This window comes from Rhinopithecus roxellana, chromosome 6 (genome assembly GCF_007565055.1).
Source record: "Rhinopithecus roxellana isolate Shanxi Qingling chromosome 6, ASM756505v1, whole genome shotgun sequence".
Lineage (NCBI taxonomy): Eukaryota > Metazoa > Chordata > Mammalia > Primates > Cercopithecidae > Rhinopithecus > Rhinopithecus roxellana.
Window position 1 is genome coordinate 132,158,838 of NC_044554.1, and position 18,306 is coordinate 132,177,143.

At 37.4% G+C, this 18,306-nt stretch overlaps 1 pseudogene; it reads right to left on the reverse strand.

Annotated features, from left to right (window-relative positions):
- Positions 1–2,735: 2,735 nt before the first annotated feature.
- The window catches only part of LOC104655123, a 70,536-nt pseudogene continuing 54,965 nt past the window's right edge, over positions 2,736–18,306 (reverse strand).

Consider the following 18,306-nt stretch of genomic DNA (forward strand, 5'->3'; position numbering starts at 1 on the left):
AGAAGATAAAACAAATATTAAGTCAATGTTGTTTTTCTGATTTGGTGTATCTTTCACTGGACAGAGAGAGCAGGTGCTATGAATTATACTAATGACTAACATTGGGAATTCTAGTGGACCCTCTAAAGGTTATGGGCATCAGAAGATGAAAGGAAACATTTGAAAAAGATGTTGTCATGGAAGCTTTAGTTGAAGCACTGAGAAAATTGATAACATATTTCAAAGTGAGATACAAAATCATGATACAAAAGTTTGGAAGGAGATATCTGTTCTAAATTTAATGCAAGACTGAATTTTGACCATTACACAGAACTAAATAATCTAATTACTGAGACTGTCATGAGCCTTGAATGAATTATGGATATTTTTATTACCCTAGAAGTACCAGAAACATCAAGGATATCAAGAAAGATCTAGCCTATTAGAGTGGATTTTAAGATATAGAAATAAATTTTATTTGTGATTATATTATGCAAGTCATGATTGTTAAACGTAATGTTTACACAAAATAAACATGGCAGGCTGAGGAGTAGAATCTGTGGAAGAGAGTTGGAAGAGTTTTGGAAGTTTGGCAGACCAAACGTGGGCTAGGAATAATATTTGTAGAGATGAGTTCATCTAAAAGTAGATTAAAAGGAAAGCAGCAATTTCCAAGCACTGCAGTACTCTCTGTGATGGACTGAATGTTTATGTACCCTCCCCCTCCAAATTTATAGGTTGAAATCTTAACTGCTAATGTGAAGGTATTAGGAGGCAGAAACGTTGGGAGGTAATTAGGTAATAAGGATGGAGCTCTCCTAAATGGGATGAATGCTTTTTATAAAAGAGACTCCAGAGAGTTCTCTTACCCTCTTGCTGCCATACAATTAAAGACAGCAGTCTGCACCTTGGAAGGTGGCCCTCACCAGTACCCAGTCATGCTGGTACCCTGATACTGTACTTGTAGCCTCCAGAAATATAAGAAATAAATTTGTTGTTCATAAGCCATCCAGTGTATGATACTTTGGCGTAGCAGCCCGAACTGACTGAGACATTCTCCAAAGGTATCAACAGGTAAAGCTTAATTTTTATAAAGAAAAATAATTGATAAAATTGGCTATTTTGTATCACCTTGGCATTCAGCATTTAAAATGTGTTAGACGGAACTAAAAAATATGTGTTAAACAAAATGAAAAATATGAAAATATTAGTGGCCATCATTTATTCCAGGCATATAAGATACAACCTAAGGTAAAATTGTTCCTTTTTCTCTATGCATAATGCATACTGAGGACTTCTACCAAATATAGGCATGGAGAACTCTTTAAAAAGAATTCATTGAACAAAATAGAAAATGTATTCTATTTTCTTCTTAAAAATGTTCTATATGTCTAGCTTTTCTAAAATGCAAATATATTACTTTAAAATAAACATGAAAACATTCTAGGTGTCTTCTCTAGCATGAGGAATGAGGAAGTTTGTGGGCAGCTAGGAGCATGGATTGACATGATAGCTGGTCACTTTTGAGGTTGTGACTAATCCCAAAGAGGCAAAGGACTCTCTATGCATGGTCAGTGCTTTCTTTGTCTGAAGAATACCTTGTTTGGCTTCTAGAGAAAGGAGTGCAGGAAAAATGCTGGTATGAATCCCCTTTCTCCTGTGTGTCTTGACGGGTGGTGACAAATAAGACTGTGCTTTAGCTGCAGGGAAAGGAGGAGAAGACCGGCAAGAGGAACGTCAAGTGGAGAAATTGGAAAACTAGGCTAAGTCACAGTGGTTTGCCCAAACAGGTGGCAAGCAAGCCACCCACCAAGTAATGTGGCCTCCGCTGCGGTGGAATCTTTAGAGTAGAACACCAGCATCATGCCCAGAACACAGAGGCTTTTTCAGTTGGAGTCCAAATGGGGAGCATCTGTCACTGAGTCACTTATAATTAATTCTGCCTTTAAATTAGCAGCTGTCTTAGGACACTTTGCTGGTGGGTGGGTTGGGGACGAAGATACATTTACAGTGTAATGGATTTGAGCTTGTCAGTTTTAGGGTGGCCACAGCATCCAAGGTTGCTCCCTTCTGAGGGCTGTTCATGTTGATAGCAGTGGTAATGATCCACTTTTGACATCTTTAATATTTCATTGGCAAAGATGAGAGAGATGGCTATTTCATTTCAGAATTTGCACCATCAAATTCTTCTAATTCCTCTTTCCTTTTCTCGTGTAGCTTGTATTCATATAATCTGATGCAAACCTGATTTGATTTACAAATGTTATTGTCCAATAATTCCATCAATTTTTGAAGTAATAGATGCTTATTTTCTTTTCCATGTATACCATTTGATTCACCATAAAGCAGAGATAGCAGAGTACTTTAATGCAGGGGTTTGCAGTTGCAGAGTGGAAGAATCTGGTGGTCATGGTGAGAAAGGGCCACTTTTTAGTTTTTATTTATTTATGTTATTAAAATACTGAGTTTATTTCACTTGTATGTTTTTGTCTCCCCATCATTTTCATGTCTGACCACCGCTACTACTATGTCCTATCATAACATTCCATATGTGCTTAAAACCATGCAAAGGCTGGATTTTCATCTTTAAAAACCGATGTTTTGGGCAACACATTTTTGGCAATGGAAGCTAGACAACATTTATCAACACAGTAGGGAAAGTTCTCACTCTGCATTATGAAAAGGACAGCCGGATATCAACTGTTACAGAAATGAAATAAGAGAAAATTTGTAACAAACCGTTTAAACTATTTTCCTTAAAGAGACTTCATCTACTGCTAGAGACCTTGAACAGCTTCCTGGTCAGTCATCCAGAAGCAGTTCTTCACGTAATTGATAAATTTGGCTTCCACTTTGGGAAGAGAAGCCCACTTTTCTACAGTTGCTTGCATTTTTGCTCTAATGTCTTCTTTCACAGAACAAGGTCCTGTTGGTGTTTTAGAAGCTTTTTTTTTTTTTTTTTTTTTGGATGATTCTTGACATTCTGGTGTTGGTGTTGATGGTGTTGAGTCTTTTTCATTCTGGTTTGATGTTTGTGCAGTTTTGGCTGGAGTATCTCATATAGATTTCTTCACTGGATATGTTTCTTCAGTTTCGTCATAATAAAAATAATCATCATCATCTCTATTATCATCATCTTCATCAGCAGCATGTTTTACTTTTTTTTGTGGAACCTCACTACCATTTCTAGGGGCAGATCGCTTTCCAGATATACTTAAGAGCTTCATACTCTCTTCCTCTTCATTTTCTCACTCTGCCTCTTCCTCCACAGCTACTAAGTGCTGTCCACTAATATGCCCTGACCCTGAACCACACTTCAACCGTCAGACCATGGGTGGTAGTATTTCAAAGCCCCCAAGGGAAACCATTGGCTGTACAGACATTTTCAAAGTACCAGTATTATTTCAACTGGACTGCCTTTATAATTCATTTCCTCTGCTTCAGCAGTGTGCAATTCATCCTATGCACCAGCCCCTAGACTGACTATTCTTAAAGATAACTATAACTTTTTCATCATTATTCACGTTAAAGTGACAAACTTTGCCAGTGTTTAGTTCATAACCAAAAAGATAGTTCTGGGGTTTCAGGGGGTTCATGTTCATGTCCATTGAATTTTCCACTGGGGTGGTGGCAAGGACTTAGGTGGGAGAAAAAGTGGACAGAGATAAATGACTACTGCTCCAGAGAACAGTCATGCAGGATGGAATTACACCAGCATGAGGGGGCCGCTTTTGCAAACCTTCATAGTAAGGAGGTGATGCTAATGGTCTCCATTGCCCTTTGCTTCTGACTGTCCCTCCTTTCCCAATACAAATTGTTTCTAATATTGTGTGTTTAGATATAACTTGCTGGATTAATATTTGGTGGCTTGAGTTTCATCATTGAGTGTATCTCATTTTATTTATTCTTTAGAACATGATTTGAAGCTTGAGCACAGTAATACCTCATTTATTCAGTGACAATAGTTGTTTTGTGAATTTTCCAAATGATAAGTTATAGGGGCTAGCATATATTGAGTCTTTATGTGCTGGCACATTGCTACATGCAGTTGTAGTCAACATCCTCTAATATGGCCTCCATGACCTCCACCTTGTGAAATTCATGCCTTGTGTAGTTCTACCCTCTGGAGGGTGGCTGGATTTAGTAACTCTGAGATGTTTGCTTTTTTGACCCAGTAACTTGTGGGGCAGTTTGTTACACAGCAATCAACAATGAATACAACTTCAGATATATCATTTCATCCTTACAACAATCCAATGAAGTAGGTATTACAGTATTCTCATGGGGTTCAATGGCATTACCTCAACTCTCAGGCACTCTGCTTCTCTCTCTGATCGCTCCCAAGGCTGCACACTTAGGTGGCCCTTCCTATTTCTGGCTGTCCTTTGGAATACTTAGCCACCTTCTGTCTGTATCTATCCTGCTGCCCTCTTGTAAATTAGCCCCTTCTTGCTGTTGACTCTCCTTAGCACTCAGAAATTTAGCAGAAATCATTTTCTCCCTCTTGTTGAGTTGTAAAGTAACCAACTCATCTTTATGATGATGCCAGCTTAAGATGTTCCCTGGAGGTATCTTTATGCTTTCAACTATATTTTCCCCACAACAAAGGCATTAGACTGTTGCTTTTAGAATAGTTTACTGCTTTCATGTGTTTTTTAAAAATTCTCCTTCTTGAACCATTTTTCTTACAACCCGGGATGGATTGCATGATTTGTATGCAAAATGGAAATCGATAGACTCTGAGTAAGGGCTGAGGGCCACTTTCTGTGCCTGTGCATTGTGGCCATTTTCTCCTAGCAAGGTTCCCAGCTTTGTTTTGGGTAATTAGGGTTAATAGAAGTTCATTTCTACCTAAGTTAGGTATTATTCTATTTTTTAAATTTCATTTCTTATTGTTTACAAAATTGGACATATCCTTATTTTATTCCTGGTTAACTCCGGCAACCTTATAACTTATGCATTCCACCAACATTCCATTCCTCTCCAGTCTGGCCCATCCTTGGCTGGATGACAAGCATTTCTGAAACCTCACTTACGTTGGGGTGTGACCTGATGATCACCTCCTCGCCTCCAGCATATCTCCATTAAACAATCTGGGGACTCTTTCTGGGATTAAATATTGATTGTTTCAAAAGATGAAAATTGAATGTTTAGGGTGAGGAATTGGCTAATTAAAGCTGGACTTTGCCTATTGAAAAGTATCAAATAAGTTTTTGATGATTAAACCAGTAATCCTGATTTATATTAAATTACATTCTAGTCTGAATATGGGTAGGAAGGAAAGTATGATTTCTAATTGAATGATAACCTCTAATATAATGAAAATCATTTAAATGCAACACAGATACTTCTAATTAATAAATTGCTTGAGATATATTAGTAGTGACGGAAGTAACACTGGTAGTGGGGGTGATAGTAGGTAGCGTGTTAGGAAGGATGTTGGAATACCTACAGTGCGACATGGATGCTAACAAGCACCTCATACACATTCTCTTTTAATCCTCAAAAACCCCTATACTGTAGGTACTAATATCCCACAATTTATAGCCTTATCTTCATTTCACAAATTAGCTTGCTCTTTTTTCCCCCCAAATCCTATCAGTCCTGTTTTATCAGTCAATAAAATTTCATGTTTCTTGTTCTTCTCTTATAGGCATGTGCAATGCAGCAGTTTAGGGAAATGAAATATTTTCTATCATGAAATATTATATTTCTCTAAATCAAAATTTATTATAGCTCTTTGTAGCTTCCACCTGGAGGAATTTTCTGTCATATAAGTCAAATAGGTTCTATTTGTTCTGCCCAGTTCAGCTTTTCTCTCTACTTTGCTGGATAAAATAAAAAGATGTGACAAAAGGGGACAAATATCCACAAATCCATCTCCTTACAAGTTAAAATCAGTAGCTTTTGTGATTTCTTTGGCAAGGAGCTCCTTTTAGAAGGGGGTAGTAATTATAAATAATACTAATAGCTGCTGGCTGTAGTAATAGTCCATTTGTCTTAGAACTTTTTTATGTACTCGTGTTTTTCCAAGTGAATCAAGCTAGAATAAAGTTTGTAGTATCTCTATTATACTTGTGGTCTAGAGATGTGTTAGAAAAAAAAGTAATTTTCTTGTCTATTATAACGTACTATAAGGAATTATCAAGCATTAATCCAGTTATCATGCTCTTAAAATCCCCAAATCTCTATGTTCAAACTTGTTTAATTTAGAGGAATGACTTTGGTGGGCCAGTGGCTCATACCAGCTACTTGGGAGGTTGAGGTGGGAGGATCACTTGAGGCCAGGAGTTTGAGACCAGTCTGGGCAATATAATGATACTTCATCTGTAAAAAAAGAAAAACAAAAAGAACAATGAACTTAGTAGGCAATTTTAGATAACAAACAGCAAAAGAGAAAAAAAAGATAAATATTCTTCAATCTGTTTTAAGTGATTGCTTTTGAGTATATGGTGAAATAAAAGCCAATCCTCCCAAATGCATCCTTAAAAAACAAGTCCTTATGTATTTCTTATCGGAGGATTATGTGTTTAAAATAATTTAGAGAGAACTCGACAATTGTGTTGTGACAGGTCTCCCACCAGGTTACTTAATGAAGACTGGGCAGTGAGCCAAGGCCATGGTGCCCAATTAAAGAGTGGATGTCCCTGAGAACCCAAACATCCTGGGGCGTAACTGGGAACGTGCCAATGAAAACAGTCTCATTACACATCCACAGTAGGCAAAGAGCCAGAAAATTAGCTTAAAGGTAGCTTAGAGATAAGGTGGATCTCTAGAGCTGTCCTGCTGCCATCAGGGAGCACCCTATATGTAAGTACTAATAAACTCATCTAATGGTCAAGCTGGACTTGTCCGAGTCTGTCTTTGGTCTCTTGGCTCCTTCCCAGCTTGCGGGGGTAGGGGGATTTTATAGTCCCAGGTTTCATTTCTCTTCTCTTCTCTCTTCTGTTCTGTAGTTTCGTTCTTGTTGCCCCGGCTAGAGTGCAGTGGTGTGATCTTGGCTCGCTGCTACCTCCGCCTCCCAGGTTTAAGTGATTCTCCTGCCTCAGCCTCCTGAGTACCTGGGATTACAAGTGCCTGCCACCACGCCGGGCAAATTTTTGTGTTTGTATTAGAGACGGGGTTTCGCCATGCTGGCCAGGCTGGTCTCAAACTCCTGATCTCAGGTGATCCACCCGCCTCAGTCTCTGAAAGTGCTGGGATTACAGGTGTGAGCCACCACACCTGGCCCAGGTTTTTCTCATAACAATAATTTTGGTTAAATGTATAAATTATTTTGAACCAACAAATTCCGCACCAATGTGCTGTTGGTTCATTCAGTTTCTATGTTTGGGTACACTATATAAAAATAACATGGAATAAGAATGGAGTTTTGGAGAACTGCTGATTACATTTTTAAAAAGTCAAGATCAAGGCGAATCATACCTATCGCAAGAAATTATATTATGTCTAATCAAAGGATAGATTCCAATGAGAACAAAATAAAACAACTACTTCAGGTATTTTATCATAAAAACAAAAATGCATATCTTGTAAGGATAAATGCCTTTAGTAGTAGTCTCTTTGCTTTGGCATATTTTCATTTGCCCAACTACTTGGAATTATTTGTGATCACCTCTGAATAATCACTTCATAGTAAGTTATTCAAGCTAAAATCAGACAGTGATTCAAGGTAATAAATAATTCCAATAAATAAAAAGCAACTTTTCAAGGATTTTGACTGTCCATACTGCTTAAATACCTTAATACATGTGGTAAAGTTAGCAAATCAGAAAACTCAAACTCCACAACCCTTTACACAGTCTTGATGTCTTATTAATACTATAGTCAACTTAGCAATGGAATTTAGCATTTTATTCTTTCAAATTGGCTTTCTCTTGCAATATCCATATTAATTGTATTTTTATTCATACTGAAGTCCTAAATTTCCAGGCTTGGTACCTTCATTCCAATTAGGATTCAACCCTCATCCTTATTCCTCAATTACAGCCACTGTTTTGCTAGTGCTTGCTTTATTATGTATTTTATACCCTCTTTTCCTCCCTTTGATTTAATTAGCTCAGAATCTTATCAAACCAGTATATTCTCATTATTTTACATAAAATTATTTAATGTTACCTCATAGCAGATAGGATAATATCCAGGGTCTTCAGCTTGGCATTCAAGATATTCTGCAACATAAACTAAGGCACAGATGTTTGATCTGATTTTCCTTTCATTTATTTTGCATTCTATTCCAACCAACTTTAGCTGTCTTAGAAAATGCTATTCTCTTCCTTGCCTCTAATTTTCACTTTTGAGGTTCTTTTTGCTTTCATCCCTCAGTGCCTATCCTGGTCGAAGGCCTCTTAACCTCCTCAGATCATTTTAGTTCATGGCAATCTTTCCTGCACTTCAAGTCAGAGTGTCTCTTATTCTCAACCTCACTGTGCACTTCTTTAGGATATATGTTTCTTACTTCTCTCCTTTGAGCATATTTTAGAGTCCTTTAGATAGCATCTGGTTTATTTTTTAAAGTACTCAAATGAAGCTACTTAGAAGAATTGAATACATTCAATTTTATTATGACAAAAGATGTGCTGTGACACCACTTCTACCTTTCTCAGACCCTAGTTCTCTCAACTTCCTGGGATATATGAGTTATGGCACTCAGGTTGTGAAGATTTTTGTTAAAAGAACATTTCAACAAAGACCTCGATTCTACAGCTCTCTCACTATTGCTTCTACAGTCACCACAGAATGAATAACAACGCTAATACTGTTTTGGATAAATATATATATGGAGCAGATTAATCTGAAATTGGCAAAAGTTCAGAGGCTATGAACCAGATTTGGGGAGCAAATCTGTTATGAAAGCTAAATTAATGAACCTTTTTTGTTTATTTTGCAACTATAAATAGTACTATTAAATTTTTTGCCTGGACTTTTATGGTTTTATTTGCTCTGGATATTTTACTTACTAAAAAGAAATCTTTCCAGGTGGTCTCATAAATTATCAATATGTTCCAGAAATTTCAACATAACACAAATTAAAAATATATCTCCTAAGTATAAGTTAGTTCAACCATTGTGAAAGAGAGTGTGGCAGTTCCTTAAAGACCAAGAGGCAGAAATACCATTTGACCCAGCAATCCCATTACTGGGTATATAGCCAAAAGATTATAAGTCCTTCTTTTATAAAGATACATACATGCGCATGTTCATTGCAGCATTATTTACGATAGTAAAGACATGGAATCAACCCAAATGCCCATCAGTGATTGACTGGATAAAGAAAATATGGTACCTATACACTATGGAATACTATGCAGCCATAAAAAGGAATGAGATCATGTCCTTTCCCCTGACATGGATGAAGCTGGAAGCTGTTATTCTCAGCAAACTAACACAAGAACAGAAAACCAAATATTGCATATTCTCATTTATAAGTGGAAGCTGAACAATGAGAGCACACGGACACATAGGGGTAGCTATGCACACTGTGGCCTGTTGGTGAAGGTTGGGGGAGGGAGAGCATGAGGAGGAATACTTAATGGATGCTGGGCTTAATACCTAGGTGATGGGATGATCTGTGCAGCAAACCACCATGGCACATATTTACCTATGTAACACACTGCACTTCCTGCACATATATCCCTGAACTTAAAAAGTAGAAGAAAAAATATATATCTCTCTTAGACTACCACATACATATGGAAAATTATTTGAACACCTGTGTATATTCTTGAAATTATAAAAAATAAAGTCATTGTCTATACTGGTTCTAAGGGTTCCAAATGTTGACCAGCTAATCAGTTGATTAAAATACAGAGTTAAAAATATCTATCTTTTAAAATAGGTCTAAGTTCACTTGGAGCTGAGGAACTAGACCTCAAATGAAGATGTAATAGAGTTGCTTTCAGTACAGAAATTGTATTGGCTAAGAACGTCTCATTCCAATAAGTTTAAGTTCCTATTAGTTATGGAATTGGGGCAATCTGAAACAGTAAACCATAAAAGAACTTATGGAAAAGACCATAATTTTCTGAAAGAAAAATAGAGGGAATGAATGTGATACACAGATTAAAACAGAGTTTTTGTTGTTCCATGGGCTGTCGATTTATTTTGGAAGCCTTCCTCTGAATGGTAATGGGTTGAGGGCTGGAGGGAAAGAGGTGTCACCGCACAGGGTAATGGGAAACGAGTTCTTGGGAGATAAACTAATCTATGTTCCTGGCCTGGTCTTACCATGTAGTAGATACATCACCTTGGGAAAGCTACCTAACTTCTTAGTATATCTCCTCATTTACACGTCCTCATTTTAATATTTCCTTCAGTGAGATAATGAGGATTAGGTGAATTACATAGCATAGTGCCTGGTACCTATGCACTTAATAACCATTAGCTCCTTTCTCTTCCATTGGTAATAAAAATGATCTAGTTGTAAAATTATATTGTAGAAAATAAGAATTTTATTTTTTTAAGAACTAGGTATTTGGATTATTAACAGAATAATGTAATATAATATATAAATGTATGACCACTTGTTCCCTCGTATGTTTTTCCAGTAGAAGTATAACATAAGCCATATGTGTAATTTTTAATTTTCTAGTAGCTGCATTAAAGTAAAAAGAAAAGGGAAATTAATTTTAATTTTTGTTTAACCCACTATTTCCAAAATATTTCAACATGTAATTAATATGAAACATGATTGAGATATTCCACATTCTTTTTTTTTATACTAGATCTTTGAAATTCAGCATGCATTTCACACTTACAGCACATCTCAAATCAGAATAGCCATATTTTGAGTGCTCAATAGCTACTTAGGATTAGTAGCTGTTCTATTGGACTATGGAGAGCTAGATACTTTTTGTAGGAGTAAAAAAAAGGAGGGCAGAACTATGAAAGACTGAGGACTTGACTAAAAAGCCCTGTTTTTCTTTTTCAGTTTTTATTTTAGAATCAGGGTATATGTGCAGGTTTGTTTTAAGGATATATTATGTGATGCCGAGGTTGGGGGTATGAATGAACCTGTCACTCAAGTAGTGAGCATAGTACCCAATAGGTAGATTTTCAGCCCTCTCTCCCGCTTCTATTAGTCCATAGTGTCTATTGTTTCCATCTTTATGTCCATGTTTATCTAATGTTTACCTCACACTTACAAATGAGAGCTTGTAGTATTTAGTTTTCTGTTCCTCTGTTGTTTGCTTAGGATAATGGCCTCCAACTGTGTCCATGTTGCAGCTCAGGACTTGATTTTGTTCTTTTTCATGACTGTGTAATATTCTGTGGTGTATATGAACCACATTTTCTTTAAACCATTGATGGGCACCTGGGTTGATTCCATGTCATTGCTATTTTGAATAGTGCTGTGGTGAACATATCAGTGCCTGTGTCTTTTTGATAGAATGATTTATTCTCCTTTAAGTATATACCCAGTAATGGAATTGCTGGGTAAATCTCCAAACTGCTCTCCACAGTAGTTGGTCTAATTTACATCCTCACCAGCAGTGTGTGAGTGTCCCTTTTTCTCTGCAGCCTTGCTAACATCTGTTATTTTTTGACATTTTAACAAAATATATTTTTACCAGTGTGAGATGGTATCTCACTCTGATTTTGATTTGCATTTCTGTACATCTTCTTTTGAGAAGTCTCTGTTCGTGTCCTTTGCCCACATTTTAACAGAGTTATTTGTTTTTTGCTTGTTGATTTGTTTAAATTCCTTATAGATTCTGGATATTAGACCTCTGTCAGATGGTTGGTTTTCAAATATTTTCCCCCATTTTGTAGGTTGTTTGTTTATTCTCCAGATAGTTTCTTTTGCTGTGCAGATGCTCTTTAACTTAACTTTTGTTTTTGTTGCAATTGCTTTTGAGGACTTAGCCAGAAATTATTTGTCAAAGCTGATATTCAGAAGGCTGTTTCCTGAGTTTTCTTCTAGGATTTTTATAGTTTGAAGACTTACATTTAAATCTTTAGTCTATCTTGAGTTAATTTTTGTAGATAGTGATAGGAGTGATAGATAGGGATCCAATTTCATTCTGCTGCTTATGGTTAGCCAGGTATCCCAACATCATTTATTGAATCGGAAGCCTTTTCCCCATTGCTTGTTTCTGTTGAGTTTGTTGAAGATCAGATGCCTGTAGATGTGTGAGCTTTATTAGTGTTGTGTTAAACTGATAGGAGGGTATTCATACTGGCAGAAGCTGAGATAGTGTTATTGAGCAAGGTATTCATCAAGATTCTTACTTTCAAGCAATAGAATGTTTGGTTAATTTAAGCAGAAATGAGATTTTAAAAGGCTATTACATGGTTCACAATCTCTGGGACTGCTGGGAAACTGGACTTGGAGGCTATATAGGCAGAGAAAAAGTACAAATCATTCTGCAGAATTTGTCCATTAAGGCAGCGCTATTGAGAATGTGTATTGCCCTTGAAGGTGCCCCAGAGCTCAAAGCTGGACAATAGAGACAATGCTAGAATTCCTTCAGTTGTTGCCACCTTTGAAAAATGGATGCAACCACTGTCCCTTACAGTCAATGTTGACAGAGTGGATTCTGCACACCCCCTGCTTCTTTGCATCCCAGCTTCCAAGCCCAGGCTAGTGTGGGTGCATCTTATTAGAAGAATCTAGATCATGTGATGCAGCTGCAAAAAAAAAAGAAGGGGGAAAATTTTTACTTCCCGCAGTGGGTAGTAATGAGAGGCTCTGCCTCCCATCAAGATACATGGAGTAGGGAATTCCCTACATATGGAGCTGGGTAGGGCGGTTGTTACAGTCCAAAAAGAAGACAATGTTCCACTAACAAAGCTGGGTTTTCTAACTATCCAGTGGGATGGGATTTTTAAATCCTGATGATTTAAAAATCTAAAAAGAATTTACATTAGTAAAAAACTTTAATTTTTTATATATATTATATTTATATATATATATAATGTTTCCTTCCCAACATAAGTATAATACTCAAGAAATAGTGACTTTGTTTCATGCCAGAAATATAACAAGGGAATTTTATAAAAGCTTTGAAAGTATGTTTAGTTGACCTTCATTTTTTTCTGGAAAGATAAAATTCTAAAATAGCATTTAGAAACCAAAGTATATTCCAAGAGCAAACACATAAGTGTGAAAGTTCCCATTTTGATATTTAAAATAATTTAAGTACCAGGACAATTACAATGTATAATAATTTGAGTAGGCTAATAAATAACACCCTTATTCTCTGCTTGAGTGTAGAACTATTTGAGAAATAGTTACATAAGTCAAGCAGATGAAGTTCAAAATACCATTCCTTTTATTCCTGGTTTGAAGAATGTGGCTTAAATAAGAGGAACAAATGAGGTTGCTAATGTTTCCCTGATGGATGGCTATCTAGTATCACTGCCTCCCACTTGCTGGTTTGGATGGCAAGGGAAGACTAAGTCCTCATTGTCTAAGAGACCTGTAAGGAAACTTTCCTGGTTTGGAAATCTGATCTAATAATTTCCCCCACCAAAATAGTGGGTGAGTAGGGGGTGGTGAGCAGTGATGAAGTGGTGATACGAAAGTGATATGGTTTGCCTCTGTATCCCTATCCAAATCTCATCTCGAACTGTAATCCCCACGTGTTGTGGGAGGGAGGTGATTGGATCATGAGGGTGATTTGCCCCATGCTGTTCTTGTGATTGTGAGTGAGTTCTTATGAGATTTGATGATTTTATAAGGCAATTTTCCTGCTCTTGTTAACTCGCTCACTCTCTCCTGCTGGCATGTAATATGTGCCTGCTTCCCCTGCCACCATGACTGTGTGTTTCCTGAGGTCTCCCCAGCCATGTGAAACTGTGAGTCAATTAAACCTCTTTCCTTTATAAATTACCCAGTCTCGAGTATTTCTCTATAGCAGTATGAGAATGGACTAATACAAAATGCCTTGCTCTACTTGGAACCTCTCCACAGGGAATCATGCAGGGTTCCTCATCACATACCCAACTTTTTCTGTAAATTGTTCCTGTAAATTGTTTGGCTTAACAATTGGTCTATGGCTCTGCAGGCCTGTGGGTATACATCCTACTTATGGTAGTACTCTTACCCTCATGGCACCATTCTCTTAATTCCAACAAGGCACTACTGTGGAGCATTCAGGGTCTGCTGGCGAGCTGTGTAGGCTTTGATACAGAAGGCTCTAAAAATGAGTGAGAATGGTATGTTATCTAAATTAATTCCAGGATTTTGCTTAGAGGTCACTTTATTTCTCCTCACATTAGATTGAGACATGTGGTCTACTAGAGCTCACCAGAGGATATGCAGTGAGATTAGATGACAACAGAAAGCTATTCCAATAACAAAATGCCACCAATATAGAAGTGCCCCACATCTGAATATCTGTACTATTACCAAATTGTCAGGGACAAACTAAAGTTCAAAGATTAAAATCACAAAGAAATTAAATTCCAGAAATCTTAAGTTAAACACCAAGACATTTAAAGTCTCAAATCAAGTTATCTTATCCCTGTGAGTTATAAATCTAAAGAATTAATTTTTTTCTCAGCTAGTTTGTATACAATAGAATTCTTTTAGAAAACATTACCTTAAGGCCCACTTGGTGGATATCTCTTCAAACATCTGTTACAGGTCCAGAAACGCTGGCCCAACACAAAGTCATGAACTTCTTTCAGGAGAGAATGTATGGTCAGTGACATGATGAACAGTAAGTGAGATGGAACAACTCCCAGTAACTCCTTATGAATAAGTCTTGTAAATAGCACATTGTTACATTTTTCTGAGGAACTGGGAATCTCTTCCCAGTTAAAGTGAGAAGTCAATCTCTCATCCAAAACAATGGCGGTGCCACCATTCTAGGGCAGAATCTGCAGCCTCATGCTCCAGAATTTGCCCCACATATCCAAGGGTGCTTGAACCACTCTCAGTACAACTGGTGCGGCAAACATCAGCTGCTAGACCTGAAATTTCGGCCTGAGTTTCCTTAAGCAATGGTTATGTTACAGGCAATATCATACACAAAAATGGTACAAACTCAGTAAAATTTCCCAGGCTCCATGTATCTGGAGGGTGTTTGGTAAATTGCTCTCCTCAAATTCTAGGTCGTCTTTTATATATCCTAGTATCTACCATTGAATTTAAGGGATTATTCAAATCAACTCTTCTTCAATGCAGTGATCTTGTCCCTTTGAATCAAATTCTCACATGTCATTGTTTAAGAGCATCCCATTGCACCTCTGTACAGGTTCACACACCTAAAGGAAACCAGAAATATTTACCCTAAAATATACCTCTTTGACATCTTTTGAAACAGCTATTCAAAGGGCCTGCAGACCGGACTAATGCTTGCCAAGCTGCCTTCTGTGGAGGAGATTTGCATCTATAGAGGAAAATCCAAGTAAGGGAAATAAACAGGGTTTCTTTGAGGCCCCTCGCTTGTCCAGATGTAGGGAAGATTAACTCAACCACAGGCTACCATCTATTCTTTCTGAGAGCTACCAATGAGATTTTGTCTACATAATAAGACTGCTTTTGGTAGCCATACCTTTCCTCTTCTCTCCCTCCCGTAACCTGTCTTGCCACAGTCCAAGCCCCCATTCTTTCTATAAGCTCAAGATGGTATAAAATAGTCAACCATCTGGCCCTTCCTTTGAGTTTTCACATTTTGTATGACTCCTGTGCACACATGTGGATATTAACAAATTTGTATGCCTTTTCTCCTATTAATCTGCCTTTTGTCAGTTGATTTTCAGCAAACGTCCAGAGGGTGAAGGGGAAGGTTTCCCTTGGCCTCTACATGCCCCAAGCCACTCGTAAATCTCATGGAGTGCTTTGATGTAAGACACATACTGGATCATTTGAGTGGCTCCTATGCTTTATGTAATTGTACATTCTTTTGTAGTCCAATACATTTTCATGGTTGTAGTTCAATATATGATCAAACTGTTTTTGAAAAACACATTTCATAATATGTATATGTTCCCTTTTCCCTTTTAGTAGTGGTAGAGATCAAACTCTGCAATACTTGAAATATTAATTTGATGATAACCAAACTAATGAACATTGCAGAACTCATTCCCCGCTGAGCTGTGGTTCTCTTTCTAAAGACAGAAAGAAATGTCAGTTACAGTTTTGCCCCATATATTTGATACAAAAACAGCTGATGAGCTCACAGTACACATACTATCAAAAAGTGTACCTATCTCCGGAGGAGACCAAGTTTAAGGCCCTGAAGATTTGAATCTCTTCTCTGAACAGGTGTCAACCAATCTGGGGGCACATTTACAAATGGCATCCTGCTGTCAGCTCATGACGCCTGGTTGTTTTTTCTAATCTTCATGGGAAAGGTTTCATCCATTGGGATAATTGTAGCTTTTTAACACATTTCACTATAATTAGTGAATCTGCATGTCAGTATATTCTAGCATATTCCCTGATTGAATTGGAGACCGTTTTAGTTCTCCCCATGACCCGTCAAAGATAAAGAATTTGTTTACTGTAAATTGCACACCACTCACTCCTATATGCCATCTGCCACACTTAACTGCACACTGCTACAATTTTCTAATAGCTCTTTGAACTTAAGAAAAATAGTCAGAGGTGTTATATATGCTAGGGGAATATTTACCTCTCTATACCAACCTTTTTCGTCTTGGTGGGATTTTCATTTTAGTGTATTAAGATGACATTGTACTTCTATCAAACAATGTACAGCAAAGCAGGGTTTAGAGATTCCCCCTAGTGGCTACCATCTAACATTTGTGAGACGTGCACTTGCAAGAAAGGGTAGAAAGTTTTATTATACTTCAGAGGAGTTTAGATTTTTAACACGGCTCTTTATGGTCAGGTCACAGGTTATTTCTGCGCAGTTTACAACTGGAGCCATCTCACCTCCTTGTTTACTGTTTTCTCCTCTTTCCTTCCTCTTTTATAAAAACTTTGGGTAAAGAGAAAGTCTATATGCCATGTTCTTGACTTATTTCTCACACTGTTTATTATTCCAAATGGTTTTTCTTAGCTGCCATTTTGGAAAGGGTAATAAAGTTACTTTAATGGATTATTAACCGATAGACCTTGAATGTTAATTGAATGTTCCTGTAGAACAAGGTCTTCCTTCAAAGAAAAGAATTGCTGAAATTTACCTACCAATGGTGACTCTGGATGGGTGGTAGATGGCCTCATTGGTTAGAAGTGCTCAGTGGCCCTAATACTGTAATAGCTGCCTTCAAATGAGATATCTGTTCTTGTGGAGTCAGAATGATTCTTTTTTCTTTATAAAATGAAACAAAACAATAACAATGAAACCACTACCCTTCAACAAAGTATTGCACTTCATTGCTCCTTGAGAGTTTTGTTTTTTTCATTAGGATAATCTTAGAGGATACTGCATGATGCAGGAAAGCCAGCTGGCTAGACTTGAAGGATAGGTTGAATCTCTTTTTCAACATTTAATATTTATGTTCTCACATATATACCCAAACATTTGAGGATATCGATGTTACAACTTTCGGTTGTTATCTCTGAGTCATTGCACTGCCAGAGCCCTCATTTAACTAACTGTGATGAAAGAACATCATAGATCGTCTGCCCTGCAGAGGACAAACTGTAAACTTTTCCTTTGAAATTTATCTTTTGTACTTTGATATTTTCGTTACCAAATGTCCCCTGTGTTTTATAAGCTTGTGGATATAATGGAATTGCATTTGTATTTACGACCAAATTTCAATGACTTTTAAACCTCACCCAGTTTACTTGCGAGGTTCCTTTTCCCAATTTTTTTCTGAGACTTACTGGGACCTGCTTACACGTAACCATGAGTCAGTTATTTTAGAAGAAACAGAAATTCAGACCTTTGGTGTGGATCCTACTGAAGCTGACACCCAGATAACTTTATCTGTCAAGTATGTCCAGTCAGGTGCTTACCAGTTCATTGAAGCCCAGTCTCCTGAAGTCACTGTGAGCAGCCTCAAGTGCCCCAGGAGATTCACAGAGATATGGCTTATTTAAAATTTCTCTTTCTCCCAGTCCTTTTGCTTCTCTTGCTGATTTCATCACTATCACCACTATCTTTTGCACTGGTTTTGTCCACCCATGAGGTTTCATCTCGGTGACGAGGGGAACATGTCTTTCCTCAGTGTAGCACTCAGGAGGGAGAGACCTAGGATAAAACTACTTGGGCCCTAATTTTTTTAATCAATTACAATAATTGAACTCTCTGGATACTGTTGTAGTCAGTTCAGGATGCTATAACAAAATACCATAGATGGATGGCTTATAAACAACAGAAATTTATTTCTTATACTGCTGGAGGCTGGAATTTCAAGTTCAGGGGTCCAGCATGGTTGAGTTCTGTTGAGGGTCCCCTTCAG